Below are 11,622 nucleotides of genomic sequence, written 5' to 3'. Positions count from 1 at the left end.
ATCGCCAAGGCGAGCGATTGCAGGCAACGATAATTGAATGAGCGCGTAGTGCCTCAAATAAATTGATTAAATGTGGTACTTATTAGCTAAATGAATATCGAGTTACCATTGACTTGAAAGAGAAGAACTATTTTTAGATAGCATTTATGGAAGTGGCTTTGTGTTGTCAAGCGATATATGTACAGGGTGGCTGATGAATTTTGCTACATTAAGAAATGACTTTTTTTTAGTGTATGGAATTCATTTATTTTTTTTTCAAGTTGAAGGTCATTAAATTTTATTAAATGTAGCTTAACTATTATAGTTTTAAAAATAATTGAATTTAAATGCCCCCCATGCTCGTTGACACAAGTGCGGCATCTTAGTAAAAAGTTGTTCATTGCTGCTTTGAGAGTTGCGACAGGAATAGCCGCAATTGTTGCCCGAATGGATTGTTTTAGTTCATCCAAATTTAATGGCTTTGTTTTATAAACTTCTTGTTTACATAAACCCCACAAGAAAAAGTCAGGTGCAGTAAGGTCAGGCGACCTGGGGGGCCAACGAAATTGGGAGTTTCTTGAAATCAGTTTATTGGGAAATTTTCGTCGCAACTCTGTCGTAACAGTCTGGGCTATGTGAGACGTTGCCCCATCTTGTTGAAACCACACAGAGTTGAAAGGAATTCTCTTTCGGCGTAGTTCTGGATAGAAAAATTCTTTCAGCATTTCCAAATAACGGTCTCCAGTAACCGTAACGGTGTGACCATTTTCTTCAAAAAAATAAGGCCCGACAATACAGCGTGAAGAAACCGCACACCACACTGTCACGCGAAGAGGATGCAATTCCGTCTCGTGGAGTATCTGTGGGTTAGAAGTACTCCATATTCGACAATTTTGTTTGTTCACATTGTCCTTTAAATCGAAATGGGCCTCATCAGACATGAAAAGGCAGTTTAACATGTTTTGGTCTTCTTCCACCATTTGCAGGATCTTCTGGCAAAATTCCAAGCGAATCGGCAAGTCTGCTGCATTCAGTTTGTTAACCATTTGAATTTTGTAGGGAAATAAGTCTAAATCTTTGTGCATTATTGTTTGCAAAGACTGTCGGCTGACACCAAGTTGAGCAGATAAGCTTCTTGTTGAAACCCTTGGATTGCTTTGTATAGCTGCAGCTACAGCAGCGATCGTTTCCTCCGTCCGAACTGGTGGGTTTCGATGATAAGACCTTCTTGCGACTGTTCCTTGCTCAGCAAAATTATTCACCAGTCTCATTATGGTCCATCTGCTCGGGGGATCGCCGCCAAACATCCGCCTGTACTCTCTCTGTACCAAAACTACGGACTCCAGTGCGTGATAGCGGCGGACTATCCAAATTCTTATTTGCGTGTCCCAGTTATCCATTTTAATAAATTTTAAAGATAAAAAATAAAAATAAATAATTGGCGCGTACACTTCTGTTAGGTGTTTGGCCGAGCTCCTCCTCCTATTTGTGGTGTGCGTCTTGATGTTGTTCCACAAAATGGAGGGACCTACAGTTTCAAGCCGACTCCGAACGGCAGATATTTTTATGAGGAGCTTTTTCATGGCAGAAATACACTCGGAGGTTTGCCATTGCCTGCCGAGGGGCGACCGCTATTAGAAAAATGTTTTCATTAATTTTGCTTTCACCGAGATTCGAACCAACGACCTCTCAGTGAATTCCGAATGGTGATCACGCACCAACCCATTCGGCTACGGCAAATTAAAACAAAAATGGAACAGATAACTTAAAAAGAAAAAAAGTTATTCAATTTTTTTTTTTGGTAGCGGCTTTCATCAGCCACCCTGAATTAGAGGCTGCTTAGAGAGGGGAGCGTTTAATCCCTGAGGAGGTACGAGCAACACTTAACGGAAGTGCTGAGCAAAGTAATAAATGCAATTCCTTTAAAAATTTGCTTTTTTTCATTGCTATCAAATGCAGAAAATATATTACTGATTTTATTGTTTTGCCTTTTCTAGTTTGGAATTCCGCTTTCGAAACCATTGCACCACTACTAACTTTTAAATTCTACAGCCTTTTTTGTTTTTTGTTGTGATTGATTTTCAACAAATCCCTAGTGTGCCAAAAATGTGAGTTTTGCGCAAAAAGTTTCATTTCGATTGCCAACAAAAACGCGGAGAAGCAAAAAAGGTGTAAAAGTGCAAATAAATTCGATAGTTTTGAAGTTTCGGGACAGGCGAGCTGCCAATTTCCGACTTTTATTTGACGCCGCCGACGGTTTGAATGGCCAATTACATGTTCTGAGTTGGAAAGAGGGAGAATAAAATTGAAAGTGAATGTGAAAAAATAACAAAAAATAATAATTGCAATAACAGAGAAATTTTAACACAAAAATGGCTGAAAAATTAAGGAAAATAGAAATTGGGAAAATAGATTTCGACTGCTACCTGCAACCAAGTAATCAATTTGCAATAACAAAATATACAATCAACTAAGTAGAAGCGCCAAGTGTGGAAGAGGTGACGTTAAGAGGCTTGCGACTGACGGATGACCATTTCTAAATGTGCAACAAAAGGTAGTCAAAATGCGCTCAAAATGTGTACTTATCGCTAGCAAGTGAGTGGTGTGTGACTGTAGTCTTTGAACTCTAGGCTTTAGGCCATTTGAATATAAATTGACCTCATCCAAGGAAATACATTTTTTATTAGAGAACATGAAAAGAAAATGTCTCTAATACTTTAATATTTTGGATTGTTTGGTAGAAATTTTTTCCCACTCCGCACTCTCTTCTTTCTCTGCACTTAGTCAAAATTATGCTACTGAGGCAGAAACTTCAAGGAACTTTTATGGAAGAGGTCATCCTAGTAAAGAGAAGCTCAACCGTCTACGAAGGATATCAGCAAGTATCTCTAAGAGCTTAATAACTTCATAAAATAAGATATGCAGTAAGCCTCTGACCGAATGCCGGTCTCGACGAACCGTCTCCTACTGCAGGTGCAGAGCTGGAGTAGGCAGAAAAAATTGTAGTTGATATTATATGTAGTTTTAGATATCCTTTAGTCTGCTAACACAAGGCATTGTATACATATAAGTTAGTATGAAGAATTTTGATAATTATTCTAATCAAAGAGTTGGTTAATAATATGTTCACTGTAGAGTAGAAAAACTAAAAAACGCGGAGCGCAGTAAAAATCACGGCCACATAAGAACAAGTGGTAAGCCAACAACTATGTTACATTTTCCACCCGCATTTTTACAGTCAACTAACACACTTTGAACGAAATTAGTAAACTCCTGTAAGAAGGAGATCAAATCTCTTAGGTGTGCAAGTAAGACTTCTCTGGGACTGAATTGGACTCCGAGACCTCCTACCCGGTCATCAGCATTCCCCTGACAGTTGTTAAAGAGGAACTGCACAAGTTATTTCTCAGAAAAGCGCAGAAAAGATGGAGCTCCATTTCTTCATGTGCTATTTCGAAAACCCTTTGGTCCCAATAAAATATACGAAGGACTCAGAAAGTCGACATTCAATTTGCAAACTCGTAGATGTGTTTACCGGTCACTGGACGATCGGCACCCACGCGGAAAAGCTAGGGTTACCATTTAAGAAAAGGAGACTGTAGAGCATTTTCTCTGTAAATGTCCGGGCTTGGCAGCTAGACGACTAAGGTTACTGGGCGCTCCTTTCTTCGACAGCTTGGGGCAGTGCGCCAAACTAAACCCAATCAATCTCGCCCATTCTACCAACAGCTCTGGCTGGCTGTAGATATCTGCCTGTTGGAGGTCTCGCTATGGTATCAAAACGGCGCTTTAGTGCTACTTGAGGAGTTCCAGACTGGCACTTCAGCCATTTCATCTACCTACCTAACATACTTTCTTTTTCGCTCAAATCGTTCAAAATAAGCATTTCCTGAGTTTACTATTTACTAGATGAGTCTCAGAAGAAAGTGCCCGCTTTTGTGAACAAAAATGAAAAATTAGGTAAGGTTACTGAAGATAAGAGAAGAAAAAATAGAAAGAAAAAAGTCAATTGCCTTTGGGGTCAAGTAATACATTTCCAACAAAGACATGGTTAAATGCCCAAGTAAAAACGAAAGAGCTTGCACATAGTTCTAACCTAGATCACTATACTGCCTTCCGTCTCCTTCAGCAAGTTAAGATACCTTAGACCAAGTCTGTATGTTGGAACTTCAGGAAGGGTATATTGGCATGATAATAAGATAACAGAAGTCTAATGCCCTCGCCAAGTTCAATATTTTTGCCACCTGCGCGCTTTCTGTGTTGACCGATAAAATTACTAAGGAAATAATTTCGCTTTAGAAATCTACTCGCTTTTAAAGAAGAACAAGATACGAAGTTAACATTTTGATGATAGCGAAGATAACAATTTGTGGAAGGTTATTATGGCGGCCGCCGTAGCCGAATGGGTTGGTGCGTGATTACCATTCGGAATTCACAGCGAGGTCGTTGGTTCGAATCTCGGTGAAAGCAAAATTAATAAAAAAAAACATTTTTCTAATAGCGGTCGCGGTGTGCGTCTTGATGTTGTTCCACAAATGAAGGGACCTACAGTTTTAAGCCGACTCCGAACGGCCGATATTTTAATGAGGAGCATTTTCATGGCAGAAATACCCTCGGAGGTTTGCCATTGACTGTCGAGGGGCGACCGCTATTAGAAAAAGCTTTTTCTTCATTTTGGTCTTTTACCGAGATTACCAACGAAATGGTAGTCACGCACCAACCCATTCGGCTACGCCGGCCGCTGTTTTTTTTACTGAACTTAAAAGTCTTTAGTGGTTTAAAGAATCTGGTTTTGCATTTCTTCCTAAAATCTAAAAGCGTTAAAAAGGGGAAAAGTAAAAACGGTTGTTGTACTCTGAACTTCGGCTACCAGAAAAAGTTTGCCATTTTCGCATATACTTTTTTAATTTAAATTATTCATTAAGACTTCAAACCCAAATTTTCTCTGACTTCACAATATTTATAGGAAGCAAAAACTTATTTGCCATGACAATTCCTCGGCGTACACCCTTTAGCGTATACCAAGTTTTGCTGGTTTAGAGAAGCCTCCCCAGGCAGCTCACAGTCGATATGTCGCACCTAAGTACATATATACACACATATTTATACTCACATGATTACCATACAATACATGCTGGCAGTGCAATTGCTCATCATCACTTGGCTATTCATTGCACATAAAAATTTCTCCTAATTTTATGGAATATTTTCTTTTCACAAAACAAAGTCGAAAATAAAAAAGAATGCCAGTGAAAAAATCGAAAAAATTGCTACAGTAAATCCTCATGCAAATAAACAATTCAAGTAATTCCATCGTAAAAAGAGCGCGCTGCTAATTCAAATAAGAGATAAAAGAAAAGACAAGCCAGCAACGCACTTCGGGACCAACCGGTCGTATGAGCAATTTTCAGCCAATCCGCGGATGTGTAATAAACTTTCGAAATTTCATGTAAATAAAAGCGTGCGATAAGCAGGCGCTTAAGACGAGGGGCCATACGCAGGGGAGAGTATGGGAAACGTATATGTCTTTGGCTGCTGTTTTGAATACCGATTGCTAGCGGTTGCTACACCACTTTGCTGAGCAAATTCAAATTAGAATTCATATTTTTGGCTCATTTTTCTAACCTTTCCTAAAGCTTATGTATTTACTTTTATATGTGTACTCTATGTGTAGAGATTTGTAATGTTATATATGCACTTATATGTATTTGATTATTTACTTTGTCCAAATGTTTAGCTCTTTTCAGTTACTTTGCTCTGCAGTCTTGTGCTGGTGCCATTTGCCTTGGCTAGAAGTGGAGGTGAATTATAGCGTTTAATCTAAATATTTACATAACGGTTTATTACAAATAGTACAAAATGTAAATGAAATAAGAAAAACAACAAAAAGAACAAGTCAACAACAATAGCAAGTATCTCATATCTAGCATTAATTTATTAGGAATTTCCACAAAGGGAGTCTATTATTCACTGCAAATCTTGTTTGGTTGGAAGCCAAGAAAATATTTTTATTTTTAAACTGTTTTTAGCTAAAAACATTGTTGAGAATATGCGAGCTATTTAATTTTCTTAGCAATTCGGATAAAGCCTTCCAAGCGTTTTGGCTAATTACAGATACGAGTATAATTAAACTATGTATGTATGGCAATTGGATCCATTTGGTGAGGTTCAAGGTGAAGAAAACCAAGGTCAAGTAATTTATGTTATTTATGATAAAGTTTTGTTATATTATTTAAAATTAAATCACTTAGAATTGAAATCTTTTCATACTATTTAGTAAGAAATTTTTAGAATTACATTTCCAGCGGTGGAAACAAAGGAGTTTGAACTTTGCACCTGTGTTGAAGCTAAGGCATTTTTGGGCATTCAATTGGATGAATGAACGGCAGCAATATGTTCTAGAGAGAAACGATAGCTGAGAGTGAAATGAGTATATTTTTGTAAAAAAAAATCTATAAAAGCGGCAGCTTGCCCATCATACCAACTGCTCACTTGGTTTATGGCAGCTGCTCTGGAAAATAGGATTTTTTGGTTAACTTTTCTTCCTTTCTCGGTTCGAAATTTTAATAAAATATAAATCTGGAATTTTATATCTTATTAAAAGATTAATCAAATTTTAACCTTAAATTGTAATAAGTGAAAATCTATCTCAAGTTCAACAGCCTTATGCACAATTTCCACTAAATCTGACTGCGTGCCTGCATCACACGTACAACCAATTCAATTTATTTCGGGAGAACTACTGAAAAATTCCATGCAAGTTTAAAATTAAATTAAATTCTAATGCAAATAAAAGTGATCGCTTCGAACCATTCATTTCCATATATTTTAGTAAAATATTTATAAACAAAGTTTAATATTAATCAATGCATGTCAGTAACAATGCGATTTTTTTCATTATCAGCAAAATCAGAAGCGCACACGCACATTCAAACGCATCTTCCTAACCTCCTCGTTCAACATTCTATAATACAAGTAAATAAAAATGGAAGTGAAAAAAGTATATCCGTAGCGTCATCATTATCATAATCCTCCAACAGCTAGACAGTATCTTAGAAGAAATCTTCCAACTGCTGAGAGGCACAAACACACTGAAACGTCACCTGCGCCCACCAACCCAACCAACGTTTGCTATTGCAGCCGCCTTCCACTGGCACCAGCTAAGACCGACTGCTCCAGCCCAGTCGACTTTTAGTCTCGCAACAGCTTTCAAAAGCGACGCGCGTACGGCTGGGTACTAAGTTAACGGGCTGCATATTATAATAAACCGTGAACCAGAAGCAATAAGCATCATAAACTGAAATACTAAGTGTGCACATCTACATTCTACAAGTACATACAGACATACTAAAGGGTGTCAGTGCGAAGAGCTTAAAATTCAGCATACATTTTTTTGTATTTAGTATTTAGTTAAAGAAAGTATTGCTTGCCTTAGCGGGCCACGACTTGTAAATTGCGACTCTTTCGAAAACTATCAAGCCACTACATATGGTACACACAAGCTCACATACACGGATGCAGTAAGTAGCACCAGCAACGCTCTAAGCGTAGATTAAATTAGCTAATTTTCTGTAAATTACATTGAAATGAAGGCATGCAATCCGATGCCAGCAAGCACTTAGGCAAGAGGCAAGAGGGGGCAAAACTAGTATCTGCTTCAACTTGTACTGTATTTGCAAAGCTGATAATGAACTGCAAAGAAAGATTTTAAAATTGCAAAGAAGCGCGCAAAAATGATAGACGCCAACCATTCAGTAAAAAAAAAATATTTAATAAAGGCTGATATTTATAAATTCAACGATTTTGAATTCCGCAGACTAAATATCTGCACTATTTTTCTAAAAGTGCTTAAACGCTTTTCTTTGTTCTTTTTTTAATTAAAATTTTTTTGTTTGATTGACCAAATTTTTCACAAGTAATTTGCTTTATTTGCTTTCGAATTTTTAATGGCCCAAATATTCATTTCCATTGTACTAACCAGCTGCCGAATTTGTTGCTTTACGATTTCTGATCAATCAGCTGCCAGCCACAGCCATCACTTGCACTTTCTTCTTATTTTGCACACATACATGCACATATTTGTACATATGCAAATAAAAGTATTTATTTGTTCAATCTTCTAAATGCTCTACAGCGCTGAAAGACAACATTTGTTTACATAAAAAATTAGTAGGCGAATCAAAATCGCAGATATGTGCGAACTGATAGAGTGCGTCATGAACTAGAAGTGTGGGAGCTCGAACGCTAAGAATGACAGCCAATGCGGCCGGATACACTTTTGTGTGCCATATTGACTATTAGCACCAATCTATAAACTGCTCAGGTGTGAAGCATTTGAGTGGAAAAAATTGTTCCTCACAGGTGAAAAAGCTTCTAATGATTTCACAAGCCACCTCATTAAAACGTCCAACAGTTGGAAGTGAAGCCCAGTATTTTAGGAAAAAATAGCAAAGCACTACACAAATCATAAGAGGAAGTTTAGTATTCTTCTCAAAGGGCGTTTAAGGAGCCAAAGTTAAATATTAAATAATTTTAAACTATGAAAGCTATGTAGGTATAGAATTCTAAATATATGAAAGCTTGTTCCAGGAATGAAATGAAATTGATTCTGAAATGTGTTTATGCACGGAAAGCTCGCTTTTAATTTTACTGAAGTGGTAAAAAGTCACTTTCCTGGGCCTTTATTATACTGGATTTCATTAAAAATACGCAAACTACGTTTAGAGCTTTCAATATGTAAGAGCTTTCTTTAGAGTAATATAAAAGCTGCTCATAAAATACAACTAAACCATGGAAGCGCATTTTAAGTCAGATTAGACAACTAAAATTCACTTCAAACCGTGTTTCAAATACTTAATTTTATACTTAATGAGCTTGAAATAAAAAAACTCCAGCCTGCAACAAACGAAAGCATTTCTTGACCAGTTTTTACTACGTTTCCTTGTTTTTTTTTAATATTCAAATAATTTGTTCAGTTATAATTAAGAATTTATCAAATAATGATCTAAGACGCTTTAACAGCACGCAGTCCTTTTACTCTTTCACAACAAAAAAAAAAAACACGCCCAAATTGATTCACTTGAGTTGCTATTGAAGCACGAAAACTAAAGATTGCTAAGCGCGTAGTAGGCATCTCAGAGATGATAAATAATATGAAACTTTCATAAAAAACTATAAAAAACAAAATAAATAAACTAAATTTTTTGCTGTAAATTGAAAATATTAAGCTTTTTTTATTTTTGTTTTTAATTTTAAAAAATTCCGCCTTATAATGACTTTAATTTTACTTTGATGCCAGACTTACGCGGATTTGATAAATGTTCATATTTTATAAGATATATTATTACTAGATATTTAGCCACTGTGCTGATATCTACTATTACTGAAGGTTTTAGAGCACTCGAGCGAGTACATTAGCGAGTAACTGTACTTCTGTCCTCTAAACGCGACAACCTTCTTTATGGGAATGAGACAATATTTCTAAAGTACAAAAACAAGAAACAAATTACGTGTACATTTTTCGCTTAACTCTCTTTCTTTATTTTAGAATCCATGCATAAGTTCCGATGAAGCAAATGTATTTACGAATTCATAAATAGTTAAAAATCTAATCATATTTATTTGCCTTTGTTTTCCGCCCGAATTTTCATTAATCATTTGTACAGCTTTCATAGACCTTGCAGGCTAACAATTAAATCAATCGCACTAATTGAATTTTGAAATCCAACAATGCAGTAGAAATCAATTGCAGCGCACCATCTACAGCGACGTACATCGCACACCGGTACACAGTCACACAGACACTTTTATACGCAATCGAGCTCTTCAATTTCTTGTTTTCTTCACACACACGCACACAAGTCGCATTCAGCCAGGATACAAAAATGGCATGTGACATGAATGGGCGAATAGTTGTACGGCTGTCTAGTGAATCGAATTGAGTGAAGTTAATAAATACCTAAAATGTTTTAAAAGAGATTAATATGTATTTGTTATGTATGGCATATGGACAAAATATAAATATATATGTGTGTGTATCGCACTGTAAATGCAAGATTTTATTGTAAACTCTTTCTCTGCCTCTGTCGTCTGCACAAATGACAGTCAGTTCACTGGGAATACGTCAGCGACACAAAGGCAGCAGCGCAGCAGCAAGAGGCAAGTGTATGTGTGTGCGTGAAAATTATTTTATTTCTAGTTACAAAGCAAAATAATGCTAGTACATTCACTCGCTCACGCTGTTCCCCTCGCCACAATCGGCTTCTGCAGTTGACTCGACTCGACTCACCTCGCTTCACTCAGCTTGTATCATTTACTTGCTAGCAATTACAATAATTATTACATTTCTGCAAATCAAATGTATTTAGCTAAATAATATTCAGAATCCCTGTAGGGAAATGCAGTAACACCGAACTGGTTCACTCTTAGTCAATTTCGTACCATGGCTAAATGCTACTCTTCTGCATTCACGGTGAATTTGTACGATGATGCATTAGAAAGTGCCCGCTGTCCATCGCTGCGATTCTTCTGTAATTATTCGGAACCAACATTGAGTTCTTCAGATGAGCTCTAAAATGCTCTATATGAGAAATTAGAAATCAGTATTCTAGATAGCTCTGCTCACGCTGCCTCAGTAGTCGAGTAATCGAGAAAAAGTAGAGCATTAACCTATCATGCAGCCAGTCCTAAGTTTGATATTTGCGAGGGAGTATAAAAATTCGTCGTATTTGTTAAAAGTGGCTTTTTTATTTGCTTTTCTGTTATGGTATAGTCAACCTTTAAGAATGGCATTTCTTTCTTCTTTTTTCTCCAGTCTGAATATAGAGCCATAGACTTCTAAATCTGGGGCTACACATTAACTTCAATTCCTAATCAAATTTACAACCAAAGTCTACAGAGGCAATAAGTAGGTTTTAAATTAGGATATTTAATTTTTATTTATTTTATTTTTATTATTTAAAGCAACCACATATATTAATCCAATTATCTAGGGTGAAAGATGGAACTCCTAGAACAGATATCGATACCCAAAGCATGAGTAAAGCATCGTAATCTTAATCCTGTTTCAAAGAAATGTAATGATAAAATAAGAATGAACTTATTCTCTAAAGCTTAACGCTTCAATTCAAGCGGCTACCAAGGAATGACAAACAAAAGGAAAACCTCGATAAAATAACTTCCACATGAGTGGCTACATGGTTCAAAATGGCTCAAACTTGGCCAGAAACTCTTTCTCTACTTCAAGTTTTCCCTGTGAGGATAGTTAAGTGTACCCACAAACAAATACACATAACATGCACGCATTTACGGCTGGTATGTAGCAGTTTTACGTGTGTTGCGTTGGTCTGCATCTGATATTGCTGCTTTTAATTAAAATTTAATTCATTTTTCCCTTTCGAATTTCGTGAGCGCTCACCGCTCAACAACATTTGTTTATTTTTCAAGTGCTCGTGCATTTCCATTTCTTTCCTCTCCATTCATCTGTCCATTATTCGCAGACCGGCCGTCTAAGTAATTTTCAATTACATTTCCGCTACTTTTCATAAATGGGCTAAGTTGAACTGGATTGAGTTGATGCGGCTGAAGTTGAGTTTTTATTATTTGGTTGCTTTTCCATTATTCATTGTAAGGTGCAAAGTCTTG

At 36.7% G+C, this 11,622-nt stretch overlaps 1 protein-coding gene across 1 annotated transcript in view; it reads left to right on the top strand.

The window, feature by feature from the left end:
- Positions 1 to 7,201: 7,201 nt before the first annotated feature.
- The window catches only part of LOC129238549 (PDF receptor), a 104,512-nt gene continuing 100,091 nt past the window's right edge, over positions 7,202 to 11,622 (top strand). Inside the window, exon 1 of the mRNA XM_054873605.1 lies at positions 7,202 to 7,499. The gene's annotated coding sequence lies outside the window, so the exon portion shown is untranslated. The remainder of the gene's footprint in view (positions 7,500 to 11,622) is intronic.

This window comes from Anastrepha obliqua, chromosome 2 (genome assembly GCF_027943255.1).
Source record: "Anastrepha obliqua isolate idAnaObli1 chromosome 2, idAnaObli1_1.0, whole genome shotgun sequence".
Classification (NCBI taxonomy): domain Eukaryota; kingdom Metazoa; phylum Arthropoda; class Insecta; order Diptera; family Tephritidae; genus Anastrepha; species Anastrepha obliqua.
The sequence above is the reverse complement of the archived record's forward strand: the minus strand, read 5'-3'. Positions and strand labels throughout refer to the sequence as shown.